The sequence below is a fragment of the Canis lupus genome, chromosome 8, assembly GCF_003254725.2.
Source record: "Canis lupus dingo isolate Sandy chromosome 8, ASM325472v2, whole genome shotgun sequence".
Taxonomy (NCBI): Eukaryota; Metazoa; Chordata; class Mammalia; order Carnivora; family Canidae; genus Canis; species Canis lupus.
This window is the reverse complement of record NC_064250.1, coordinates 58,618,623-58,632,417: the sequence shown is the minus strand read 5'-3', so window position 1 is coordinate 58,632,417 and position 13,795 is coordinate 58,618,623.

Here is a 13,795-nt window from a genome sequence, read left to right as displayed (position 1 = left end):
AACTATATATACATTCATAGTATATCTACAGTTTAGATCCTTATATCCTTACAGGAACTCTCAAGAATTAAAAGGGTGGCACTTCTCATTCTCCTCACTGTCAGGATGAGAAAAGAGGTTTAAGGACTAACTGCCTCTGGAGGTCACCTAATTGATAACTGCCTCTGAAGGTCACCTAACCAGAGCCAACCCTCCCAAACCCTTTCTTTCTGCCTCTTAACGCCAAATGACCTGCTGGTGTTCTGCAGCCCCAGCTTGTGTCCTTTCTTCTCTTACATGGATCATATTTAATCAATCTGAACAGTGGAGAAAAATACTTTGGCAATTTTCTCTAGAAAGCATAATTAGAAAAAATATTAATAACTGTGGCAGGGACAGAGTATATTTGTACAGTCTACCTGTAATCTGGGAAGAACACTGTCTCCCTTCCATGGATATTAGGTGTACTGTGAAGCAGGATATGAACAGGATATTATATTTGTGGACAATTTCACATTAAGTTGTGCTGGCCTATCACCACTGAGAGGAGGCACAAGTTGGGGGGTTCACCTGATAGCTTTATTAGGAACTAGACCAAAGCCTGGTGGATGGTTGTTTCCCTAAACTGTATGACTTAGCATTCATTTTGCATCAATATTGATTATACAGTATATATGTGCTTCTGCTGATTAGATGAACTGCTTCATTGAAGTTTCCTGTAGACTAGGAAAATGCACTTTAAAATGAGTTTTATTTGCTTCTTCCTCACATAATGAGAAATCTCATCTTTTTCCTTCAACTAGTCCAATGAAATGATCACTAGAAAACAGAATTTGGAAGGGCTTTCCTTAATTCTATCTTCTCAGCATAATCAGATCCTAAAGTCCTGAGTATCAAGAAAACTTTTCTTTTATTTCGTATTAAGAAATAAAAAAAAAAGTGATGGCTCATATTTGGTTTTGCTGGATATATGTCTTGAAAATGTTCACAGCAAGTACATGTCAAAAAGACAGAGTAATATTACAATTAATTTATATAATAGAGGGGCTTTTTGGCATAATAATTGCTTTATCTATGCAAGGTAAGGCTTTGAAAACTCTAAAAAAAAAACAAGGATTTCTATTATTATAGAAATATTATTCCCACTTCTGCCAAGAATTTTTTTCCTTAATTGGTTTTCTTAAGGTTTTGTTAATGATATCTCTATTTGTAAAATTCTCTCTTGTATTACACAAGAGCTTCTTTCAATCTTAATGAAACTAACTATAACTGATGTATCAGTCAGGAGCACTGCAATTCACATTATCCATGGTTCTAATATCACTTTGAAAATCAAAATATTGTGTAATACCATTAGAAAGGACATGAGATAACCTCAGTCCTTTAACCCAAATGCAACTCTTCATGTTGATCTGAACATCAGGCTTCCGTTTGCTCTGGTTTTAGAGATGACTCATCTTTAAAGAAAAAAAAAAGGGTCTAACATTGTCTTTCCTACTGCCTATAACTCATTCTTAATCCTTAGCTCATAAATCAGAGCTTTCACCTTTCTCAGCTTCTGAAAACAAATCCAAACCTTCATAAATGCATTTTCTATTGATCCAGCACTTATGAAAACCTTTACCTTTTAACCAGGGTCTACCATTCATACCTAACTCCCAGATAAATTGTAATTTCAAACTGAGATGAGCTAACCTGGTTCAAACACATTTTGAAATGGAATCTCTTCATGGGAAAACAGCTGGGATTTGAAGAAAACACCAGTCTGAAAGAACAGCCCCATGTTTTCCCTAGATCACAAAGGGAGATTTCTATATTGTACATTCTTGAGGGGATGCATATAGTCAAGGAAGGAAAAAGAAAGAGGTTGCTCTGTTGGAATTGGGGTGAGCTCATAGAAAGTCAAGATTATGAAATGACGTATGAGCATGGGGAGATTTTAAGGTTGGCTGGCAAAACAAATGACATTACTGGGGGACAAACTGCCTGATTTAGAAGAGATTGGGCAAGGACAGGTGGAAGGGTCTTAAATTTAAGTTGAACAATTACATGAGAGGTGGTAACTGTAATTTCTTTATGTGAGGAACGCTGTCAGGGGTCCTGTATTAGAGGCCAGCAAAAGATGGTTTGCAATAGGACCAGTGATGGGCTGATTTTTGCAAGGTCTGTTGAATGCTGGGGAGAGAATATAAAAGATGCAGTGGTGGAATCATCATGTAAAGCAACCTTTGGTCAGAGTCCTGCTCTTTAGCAAACTTTTCCATAGAACATCCCAGATGGTTGAAAGAATGATTGAATGAATGAGCAAATTTATTCTTGGCTACATAGAATAAGTGGGGAGGCCGAGAATAGCCCTATTGTCAATACATAGACTTGTGGGAAGACAATATCTAGGAAATAGACAATATTTCTGCCTAAATAGACAATATCTAGGCAGAATGAATTAAAGAACAGTGCAGAAGACTTTTTTTGAGTCATTTGTCTTACATAGTTCAGGATGTGACCAAGTGCGAAGAATTCAGATTGACTTAGGAAAGCTCCTGTGTCCATATCTGGGGAGGCATGGTCTAAAATTTCCTGTAAATTGAAACTCGTGTTTTTTGCACATAGTGGAAGATGGTATTCCAGAGTTTTGTGAAGTACGCAGAGAAATAACTTCTTTCATGCTCTAACATGAACCACATCATCAGAGAAACTGTAAAGTTCATTAGGGAGAGACAGTGTCTCATCTTTGCCTGACTTGCCCTCTTCCAAATCCTGAAACCGCACATTTTAACAAAATCTCTGTTGGAATTAAAACATTTAGGGGAACCCAGCTGAACAATGCTGATGAATATTAATGATAAAATTATAATTCAACAACAGGATATTTTATCTAAATTGGGGCAGCAAAACTATTAAGACACATATTCACATACACAGAGAATTTTATTTATTTATTTTTTTTTTAAATTCAGGATGACGTTGCTTTGCTCTGTAAATGTCAACAGCTGCTACCAGTAGCACAGCTTCCATCAGCTAGAAACTGCCTATGGAAGCAGTATGTGTAAGAAGCACGAGTCCATCAATCAACTGTCTTTTAAGCCAATTTATTGGTTATCTTTTATTTTGCTCTCAGGCTTATCACTCATGTAGCCTGGACGTCACACTTCTAAGTCTTATCATAGGCAAAAGCTAAATCTTTCCTACGTTCCTTATGTTCAGTTTGCTCATAGGCATACTTGAATGTTGGTCTTTGGGAGAGAAGATATGTCTTTGCATGTAATTTTGCTACAAAAGACAAAATAATAACATACTAAAGTCTGTGTTAACATTAATTTAAGAATGGTTAATCTCTTCTAAATGTAAGAATTTAAATCTCTTTTGTAATTTAAATACTTGCCTCTCCTAGTTCAAAACCACTGCACTGAAAACAGATTGGACCGTTAAACTATATGAAATAAGCTCAGAAAGGAAATATTCTTTCTTCTCCTTCTTCCTCTTCTCTTTCTTTTAAGAAAAGGAAAAAGCTACTTGCAAAAATATATGCAAAAATGAACTGCTCAAATAAGCAATTGAGCAGATAAGATTTTGTTTCTTTTTCAGTTAGACCATGATGTGTTTCAAAATGTCCCATTATGATGACGGATTTATTTAATTCCTCAATAGTCTAGTAATTTTTGTTTCATACATATGAGCCTACTTTGTCACGTAAATGAATTTTATCTTCCTAGAGAACTTTTCTTGGTTACTGCTCTATCAAGGAGACAGATAAAAAAAAAAAGATACAGAGATTTCAGCAATAATTAATAAGCCTGATTTAATAAGCACATGGCGATTCTGGGAAAAAGATTAAAAAAACAGAATAGACATCCTTTTTGACCACTATAGTCGATTTTTCTACCATATAGGATCATAGGATCTTGTTGTGTAAGAATATTATTTCTGATTGTGTCATGTCTCTAGGAAGAGTGAAACTATATTCCTGCCCCAATGTCAGGATTGTTTAATTACTTGCTTTGTGTAAGAAATGTGAGCAATTAGGTACAAAACAGTTAAGGAGTTTGAGGAGGCTCATCTGCTTCTAGAATGCAATGGACTGAGGATATCAAGAGCATGGGAAGTGAAGCCAGGGAAAACGAGGGACTTTGGGGTAAATCCCCAACAGTGCAATTGCTGGGTCGTAGGGCAGGTCTATTTTTAACTCTTTGAGGAACCTCCACACAGTTTTCCAGAGTGGCTGCACCAGTTCACATTCCCACCAACAGTGTAAGAGGGTTCCCTTTTCTCCGCATCCTCTCCAACATTTGTGGTTTCCTGCTTTGTTAATTTTCCCCATTCTCACTGGTGTGAGATGGTATCTCATTGTGGTTTTTTTTTTTTTTTTTTTTTTTTTTTTTTTTTTTTTTTTTTTCATTGTGGTTTTGATTTGTATTTCCCTGATGGCAAGTGATGCAGAGCATTTTCTCATGTGCATGTTGGCCATGTCTATGTCTTCCTCTGTGAGATTTCTCTTCATGTCTTTTGCCCATTTCAGGATTGGATTGTTTGTTTCTTTGGTGTTGAGTTTAAGAAGTTCTTTATAGATCTTGGAAACTAGCCCTTTATCTGATATGTCATTTGCAAATATCTTCTCCCATTCTGTAGGTTGTCTTTCAGTTTTGTTGACTGTATCCTTTGCTGTGCAAAAGCTTCTTATCTTGATGAAGTCCCAATAGTTCATTTTTGCTTTTGTTTCTTTTGCCTTCGTGGATGTATCTTGCAAGAAGTTACTGTGGCCGAGTTCAAAAAGGGTGTTGCCTGTGTTCTTCTCTAGGATTTTGATGGAATCTTGTCTCACATTTAGATCTTTCATCCATTTTGAGTTTATCTTTGTGTATGGTGAAAGAGAGTGGTCTAGTTTCATTCTTCTGCATGTGGATGCCCAATTTTCCCAGCACCATTTATTGAAGAAACTGTCTTTCTTCCAATGGATAGTCTTTCCTCCTTTATCGAATATTAGTTGACCATAAAGTTCAGGGTCCACTTCTGGGTTCTCTATTCTGTTCCATTGATCTATGTGTCTGTTTTTGTGCCAGTACCACACTGTCTTGATGACCACAGCTTTGTAGTACAACCTGAAATCTGGCATTGTGATGCCCCCAGATATGGTTTTCTTTTTTAAAATTCCCCTGGCTATTCTGGGGAATTTTAAAAAAGAAATGATTTTTTTCTGATTCCACACAAATCTTAAAATAATTTGTTCTAACTCTCTGAAGTAAGTCCATGGTATTTTGATAGGGATTGCATTAAACGTGTAAATTGCCCTGGGTAACATTGACATTTTCACAATATTAATTCCGCCAATCCATGAGCATGGAATATTTTTCCATCTCTTTGTGTCTTCCTCAATTTCTTTCAGAAGTGTTCTATAGTTTTGAGGGTATAGATCCTTTACCTCTTTGGTTAGGTTTATTCCTATGTATCTCATGCTTTTGGGTGCAATTGTAAATGGGATTGACTCCTTAATTTCTCTTTCTTCAGTCTCATTGTTAGTGTATAGAAATGCCATTGATTTCTGGGCATTGATTTTGTATCCTGCCACGCTACCGAATTGCTGTATGAGTTCTAGCAATCTTGGGGTGGAGACTTTTGGGTTTTCTATGTAGAGTATCATGTCATTGGCGAAGAGGGAGAGTTTGACTTCTTCTTTGCCAATTTGAATGATTTACCCCAAAGATACAGATGCAATGAAACGCCGGGACACCTGCACCCCGATGTTTATAGCAGCAATGGCCACAATAGCCAAACTGTGGAAGGAGCCTCGGTGTCCATCGAAAGATGAATGGATAAAGAAGATGTGGTCTATGTATACAATGGAATATTACTCAGCTATTAGAAATGACAAATACCTACCATTTGCTTCAACGTGGATGGAACTGGAGGGTATTATGCTGAGTGAAGTAAGTCAGTCTGAGAAGGACAAACATTATATGTTCTCATTCATGTGGGGAATATAAATAATAGTGAAAGGGAATATAAGGGAAGGGAGAAGAAATGCATGGGCAATATCAGAAAGGGAGACAGAACATAAAGACTGCTAACTCTGGGAAACGAACTAAGGGTGGTAGAAGGGGAGGAGGGCGGGGGGGTGGGAGTGATTGGGTGACGGGCACTGGGGGTTATTCTGTATGTTGGTAAATTGAACACCAATAAAAAAAAAAAAACTGGGATGGGGCAGATGGAAGAAAACAATAGTTTACTTTTTTAAAAATTTATTTTCTTGGGGGATCCCTGGGTGGCTCAGTGGTTTGGCGCCTGCCTTTGGCCCAGGGCACGATCTTGGAGTCCCGGGATCCCACGTCGGGGTCCCGGCATGGAGCTTGCTTCTCCCTCCTCTTGTGTCTTTGCCTCTCTCTCTCTCTATATATATAATAAATAAAAATAAATAAATAAATCTTTAACAAAAAAAAAAAAGAAAGAAAACGAGGGACTATTGTATTACAAATAAAAGGAACTATCACAGAAGATAAAACAGGCATCTTTAGAATCAAGAGAAAATTCTGTGAAGTTTACTGCCAGTAAAATTGAAAGCTTGAATCTTCCTAAAACCAACTTTAAAATAGAAATCACAAATAATCTTAGAAATTAAAGAGTCATTTAAAAAGTGATCCTGTTTAACCTAGAAAGATTAATAAATGAGTTGAGATGAATAAACATAAAAAATTCTTTCAGAGGAAAGAAAAATGGAATGTTTTTCCAGCTCATCATGTGTGAATAGCTTATTTTTGATATCAGACTAGTGAGGAATAGAATAGGAAAGGACATTTTAAGGTCCCATTTCCTCACAATTAAGTTTGAATGAAAAAACAAACACAAACACTCCTAAAAATATAAGCAGCCTAAAATCAATATAAAATTAAAACTATTTATCCTATCTTAGTAAACCATCCTTGTTTTAATATTGGAACATCTATATATGTGCATGGATGTAAAATTAACATGAATCAATTATATATCTGTACTATAGCCAAAAAATAAAACAAACACAATGTGCAAAAAAGATCAATTTTAACAATTACAAAGTATAATTTTTTTTGGAAATAAACCTACACAAACTGCATAAGGTATATATAAATTATATATGTATAAAATTATAAAATTCATCAAAAGTCACTTGAATGACCTATTAGGGAATATAACCCATGTTCATGGACAAAAAGATGATCTCATAAAGATAGATGTTCCCACCACTTTTCTATAAAGATTTATTATAATTCTAATATAAAATAAACACATGATTATTTATATTTTTACAAGTAATACAAATTCACTATAACAAAAAAAAGCTATTTTACTTCTAAATTTTTGATGCAAATCAAAAATAAAATTTGAAAATACTACTTATAATAGCATCTCAAATAACAAATACCTAGGAATAAATCTTTAAAATATTTTATATAAAATTAAATGTAAAGATATTTAAGGGTCACTGCATAGAAAACTATCAAAACTACTAAAATAATTAATAAAGAAAATATATAATCTTCATAAATTGAAAGAATTAATAATATAGAGATAGGATTTCTCACTGATGGTTCATTGTTTCAATGCAATCGTAACTGAAGTGCATTAGTCAGATATGCATATCTGTGTGTGTATGTATAAACTGACAAACCAATTTAAATATCATATGGAAATGCAAGGAACTAAGACTAGCTGAGATGCTCTGGAAGATGAAAACAATGATAAGAAGACATATAATCTATATAGAGTTATTATAATTAAAATAGTGTAGTATTGGAGCAAGGATAAACATATACACACAAACATATCCCACATGGACATTGAATTTGAGAGGAAGGTAGCATTTTAGAACAATGGGGAGAAAGCAGTCTTTTCAGTAGACTTTTAAAGCAATTTGACATCCAGAGTCAGGAAAAGGGCAAAGGACATTAATCTCTACCTTATACCATGTCCCAAACTATCAATTCCATATGGATTGTGAATATAATTATAGAAGAATACCAAATATAAAACATAAAAGCTATGTTCAACTTCAGAATATGTTACAGAAAAATCCCTTCATGTTTTGAGATAGGAAAAGATTTCATAAACAGTATACAAAACACACTAATAGCAATGGAAAAAATAATTGAATTTGACTATATTTATATTTAAAACTTCTGCTCATGAAATGAGAGAGAGAGAAAGAGACCACCATTTGAAGCAGTGGGTGAGTCAAACCATATAGCTGGAAAAGATATTTACTATAGATTTAGCCTACAAAAAGCCATCTACAATATTTTTTAAAGTTCTAAACTCAACATGAAAAGAAAAAGACTGAATAGAAAAAATAGACATTTACAACAGAAATAATGTATATGGCCAATATTTATATGGAAATGTACTCAGTATTGTTAGTAATCAGAAAATGCAAATTTAAACCATGATATACCAATACCTATTCATTAGAGTAGCTGAAAATATTACTATAAGAAAACAAAAAACTTCACTATCAGTCGGGAAAATATGCAGTAACAAAAACTTTTAAATACTTCTTATGGACATACAAATTGGTCCATTCATTTTAGCACTTATCTATCAAGCTTTAATTTATGCATCCCTTATGACCATTAATTTCGGTGCCAACATTACTCTACAAAAATATGTGTGCATGCATCTAAGAAGATAATTGCAATTATTCATGGAGATGCCACTCTTAATAACTCCAAAAGGAAACAACAGAAATTTCCATAAGATAAATAAATTGTGGTATATATTTCATGCAGTGGAATACTATATAGAAATAAAAATGAATGAACTACACCTATATGTCACAACACGATTGAATATTAAAAACATAATTTATTTCCAGAGAAGCCAAACAGAATGTAATACTCTATTTATCCAGTAATACAATATTTTAAAAGTCAAAATTAAACTATATTGCTAAGATATGCATCCATTCTTACTTTTTTAAAGATTTTATTTATTTGACAGAGAGAGAGAAAGACAGAGCCCAGGCATGAGGGGTGGCAGAGGGAGAAGGAGGCTCCCCACTGAGCAGGAAGTCTGATCGGAGAACTTGATTCCAGTACCCTGGGATCATGACCTGATCCAAAGGCAGACATTTAACCAAATGAGCCACCCAGGCACCCTGATGTGCATCCATTCTTAGATGATAAAAGTATAAAGCACAGCAGATAAGTGATTATGACTAAAAGCAGTACACTGGTTTCCTTCAGGGAGAAGAGGAATTTGGGGGGACTTCTGGAAAAAAAGCCATGTTCTGTTGTTCTATTTCTTTGTATTAGCATTATAATATTTTATGCAGCTGCCCATTTATATTTTATGCTTTCTCCTGTAAATATATTTCACTATAAAAAAATGTTTTAGAAAATGAGTAAGACTTGCAAATTGGGAAGAAGATCCAAGCCATCTTTGAAAAAACAGGTTTAGGAGTGACAGATTCGAAGACATGACAAGGGTCCAATAATTAGGACAAAGTGGTGCTTATGCAGGGAAAATAATATTGACCAACTGAAAAGAAGAGAGAACTCAGAAGCATCTCACCTAAGGAGAATTATCATACGAAAGAGATAGCAAAACAAATTACTGAGAAAGAAATGAATTGTTCGACAAATGCAGATAAGAAATTTATTATACCTGTGTTAAAAATCAAATCTCTATGTAACACCCTGTACAAAACTAAGTTCCAGATGGACTAAGCATTTAAATACCAGAGGAAGAATCTTGAAACTTCTAAAATGAAGAAATGAACACCTTTCTCCCCTGAGGACAGGGGAGGATTTTTCAAGCAAACAGAGCGAGTCCACAGCATAAGACTAAAAACTAACTTGAATGAAATCAGTTAGTTTGGTTCATCAAAAGATACCTTAAAAATATGAAAAGATGAAAACCGGGGGAAAATATTTGCAGCACATTTAATCAACAAAAGATTCCTACCTGTCAATGAGGAAAGGTCAACGGAAGTAGACTTGAATATATTACTAAGAGCCATATGAATAAACACCAATCTCACTAGTAACCAAGAAAATGCAATTTAAGGACATGATTGTTTTTATATTTGTTTGATTAGAAAAAGCTAGGGGCACCCGAGTGGCTCAGTGGTTGAGTGTCTGCCTGCTCAGGTCCTGATGCCGAGATTCTGGAATCAAGTCCCACATCAGGCTCCCCACAGGGAGCTTGCTTCTCCCTCTGCCTATGTCTCTGCCTCTCTCTCTGTGTTTCTCATGAATAAATAAATAAAATCTTTAAAAGAAAAAAGAAAGAGAAAAAGCTTAAAAAGTCTGGCAGTACCCATCGTCAAAATATTGTCTTAAATATTGTTAGTGGAAATGTCTGTTAGTACAGTCACTTGAGAAGCCAATCTGGCATCGTCTGGTAAAGCCGAATATTCACATAACCTGCATGTCATCAATCTAGGGAGCTAAGTATATGCCCAGGATCCATTTTAACTCATGCATATAGGATATACTTCTGAGAGTGTTCATAATGTTTCTATTCATAATAGATAATAAATAATGAAATGACTTTCCATAGGAAAATGGATTTTGAAGTGTAGCATATCCCCACGATGGAATATTATACAGCAGTGAAAATAAATGGACAGCAACTAAACAAACCAATAAACACAATATGAATATCAGTAACAAAATCTGGAATCATTTTAAATTTAAAAGTGAAGCTCAAAAAAAATAAATAAATAAAAGTGAAGTTCAAGTAAAACATAAATGTTTTTGTTTTTACTGATTTTATTTGTTTTAGGTATGTGTATATGTGTGCTTGTGTAAAAATATATTTGAGTATATATATAAAAACATGGGACATCCACATATATATGTATATATATAGTATATTTGTGTTTAAGACCATATATAAGTGATATACATACATATATATATACATTATATATATTATATATGATAAATACAAAATTCAAATTTCTAGAGAAAATGAGAACACCAGGGCATGAGTTTGGAGAAGAGCACATGAAGCTGTTAAAAGTATTCTAGTTATGGGACTAGATGATAGTTCCACAATAATTTATGACAGCATTGAAAATAAATGAAAGAGTGAATAAATAAGTTATGGTAAGACCCTAAAATTGCATATTTTGTCTGTATATTAAAACTGGCCCTTCCAGAGCTTCTTTCATCAGTTGTTACAAGGACTGGTCGAACTGTAGATTACCATCACTCATGCCACTTCTTCTTTTTTTTTTTTTTTTAAGATTTTATTTATTCATTCATGAGACACATACACACACACACGCACACACACAGGCAGAGACATAGGCAGAGGGAGAAGCAGGCTCCACGCAGGGAGCCCAATGCAGGACCCGATCCCAGGACCCCAGAACCACACCCTGAACCGAAGCAAAAGCTCAACTGCCAAGCCACCCAGGTATCCCATCAAGCCACTTCTTAGAGACTAATTGGCAGGGTGCACTATTCTATTTCCCTTTTCCTTACACAGTACGTATAGACCCTTTACTAGCTACATAAATTGGGGCAGTTATTTAAGACCTAAAAAAGCTCACATTTCTTCTCCTGTGTAATGGGATAACATTATGTATCTACCTTGCCAATTTTCAAGGTGGTGGTGGGTTCAGATAAAACCATATAGGAGAAAGCTCTACACACGCTGAAGTATCCTGCTAACCTGATATCTCTGTTATAGCAATACTCGGGCAGCATTTCAATGTAGGTATCATTAGAAGTTACAGTCCAATTTGAATGCAAAATAGTGCTTACTGATAAATTTAAAACTAAGTCCATTCACAATAAATATGGACTTGTAAGCATCTTGTGGATAGAGAGGACGACAGGGAGGTTTGAAACGAGGGGGCATGTCAGTAATGTGTGAGAAGCTTTGCCCAGTAAAGGTAACCAGCCAGTTCAGCAGGTGATCCAGACAGATGTCTACTAGTCCTAATCTCCAGTGACTAACCAAAAAGTCATCCCCAATACTGCTACAGCTTCTATAAGTTATTCTCGGGGATGCCTGGGTGGCTCTGCAGTTTAGTGCCTGCCTTCGGCCCAGGGCATGATCCTAGAGTCCTGGGATCGAGTCCCACGTCGGACTCCCTGCATGGAGCCTGCTTCTCCCTCTGCCTGTGTCTCTGCCTCTCACTCTCTCTGTGTCTCTCATGAATAAATAAATAAAATCTTAAAAAAAATACAAGTTATTCTCTTCTTAATCTCCCTCTTCACCCTGTAAATCCGGTTTTATCGGTTCTCATCTGAAGATCTTTCTCTTTCTCATTCGAGGGTTTGGAGTAAAGCATTTCTATGTCTTTTTGTTTAAACTGACTAAGGTCTTAATGTCAAAGTTGCATTCTCTTTTATGTGGATCTGTTATGTGCGAGATGTTTGCTTGAAGGTTCAACTCAGATGCAACTTTATAAACTGAGGTTAGGTCATAATGGATTCTTTTCTTAGTCAGTAAGAATAAGCTGATTCTCTCAATCTCTTTCCCATAACAAGGCTTTGTAGCCTGTTGTAGTTGAAGCAGGCAACTGCTTCTCCTGACATATGGTGACTGGAACTGGGACTGTCTCCAGGCAATATTTTAGCAGGAGGCTTTCTATTGCTAACAAAACCTCAGATAATTTCCACTGCATTTCCCTGTTACCTTCCTATTTCAGCATCTGTGCCATTTTTTTTTTAAAGATCCTATTTATTTATTCATGGGAGACATAAAGATTTGGCAGAGACACAGACAGAGGGAGAAGCAGGGTCTTCTCAGGGAGCCTGATGTGGGACTTGATCCCTGGACCAGGATCACGTCCTGAGCCAAAGGCAGATGCTCAACCGCTGAGCCACCCAGGGGTCCCTCATTTTTTTTTCGAGAAAAAAGAGTCGATTATTTTCCAAACTGGTAATGGGAACTGGATCAAACTTAGATGTTTCTGAGATATATGTGAAAGATGATGATAGACAGATATAAGATAGATAGAAAGATAGATAAAAGGGACAGAGAGGAAAAATTTAATATTATCCTAGTGTTTTTTAGATTGTTTGAAAGTTAATTCACCAAATAATTACATACATATTCAAATTTTCCTGAGTACCATCTTCAATTTTTTTCTTCCCAACTGAGGGCCAACTTATACTCCAATTAGTTCAATATTTTAATCATACTTCAATCTAGCAGACTTGAAAAAAATGGGGAATAATAAAATGAAAAGATGCAATCAAAAATAACATCTTACAAGAAAAATTAAGAATAAACTGTTTTGCAAGTAGATTTTTATGCTCTTTAAGTCATATTCTAAGTTGGTTCCAAGAAGAAAGTGATGTTGACCTCTTAAGCAAACATTGTTTCCTTATTTTTTATGTGTCATTAAATTTGGAGATTTAATTTGTGTGTTGGCATAAAGTTACTGTGTGTTAATACCTTTTTGACTAGGCCATTGTGCTTGTCAAAATCAACAATTTATTTGAGTGCAAGGGTTTCAAGGATGAATAGTAAGAGGTCTTACTAAGATTTTGGTGAGAACAGGAGCTGAGAATGCTAATACTCATTTAATCCTTGTGTAATCCTCAAATAGACAATTTAATCTTTTTTACATAGTATCCTTAACACTGAGATTAACTATGAAAGGAAAAATAAAAGATGACATCCCTTTATAATTAATTCTTGGTAACTGGGGACGAGTAAAAAGGATTGCTCAGCATCTTCATTGCCAGCTCATGGTCCTTGGTCTAATATAAGTATCAGCAGATACCAACTGCAATATTTTAAGGGTCTATAACTCTTAGAAGTGATGGAAACCACCTCCAACATTGAACAATGATATAGTCATTTAATGGTATAATTAGAATTTCAT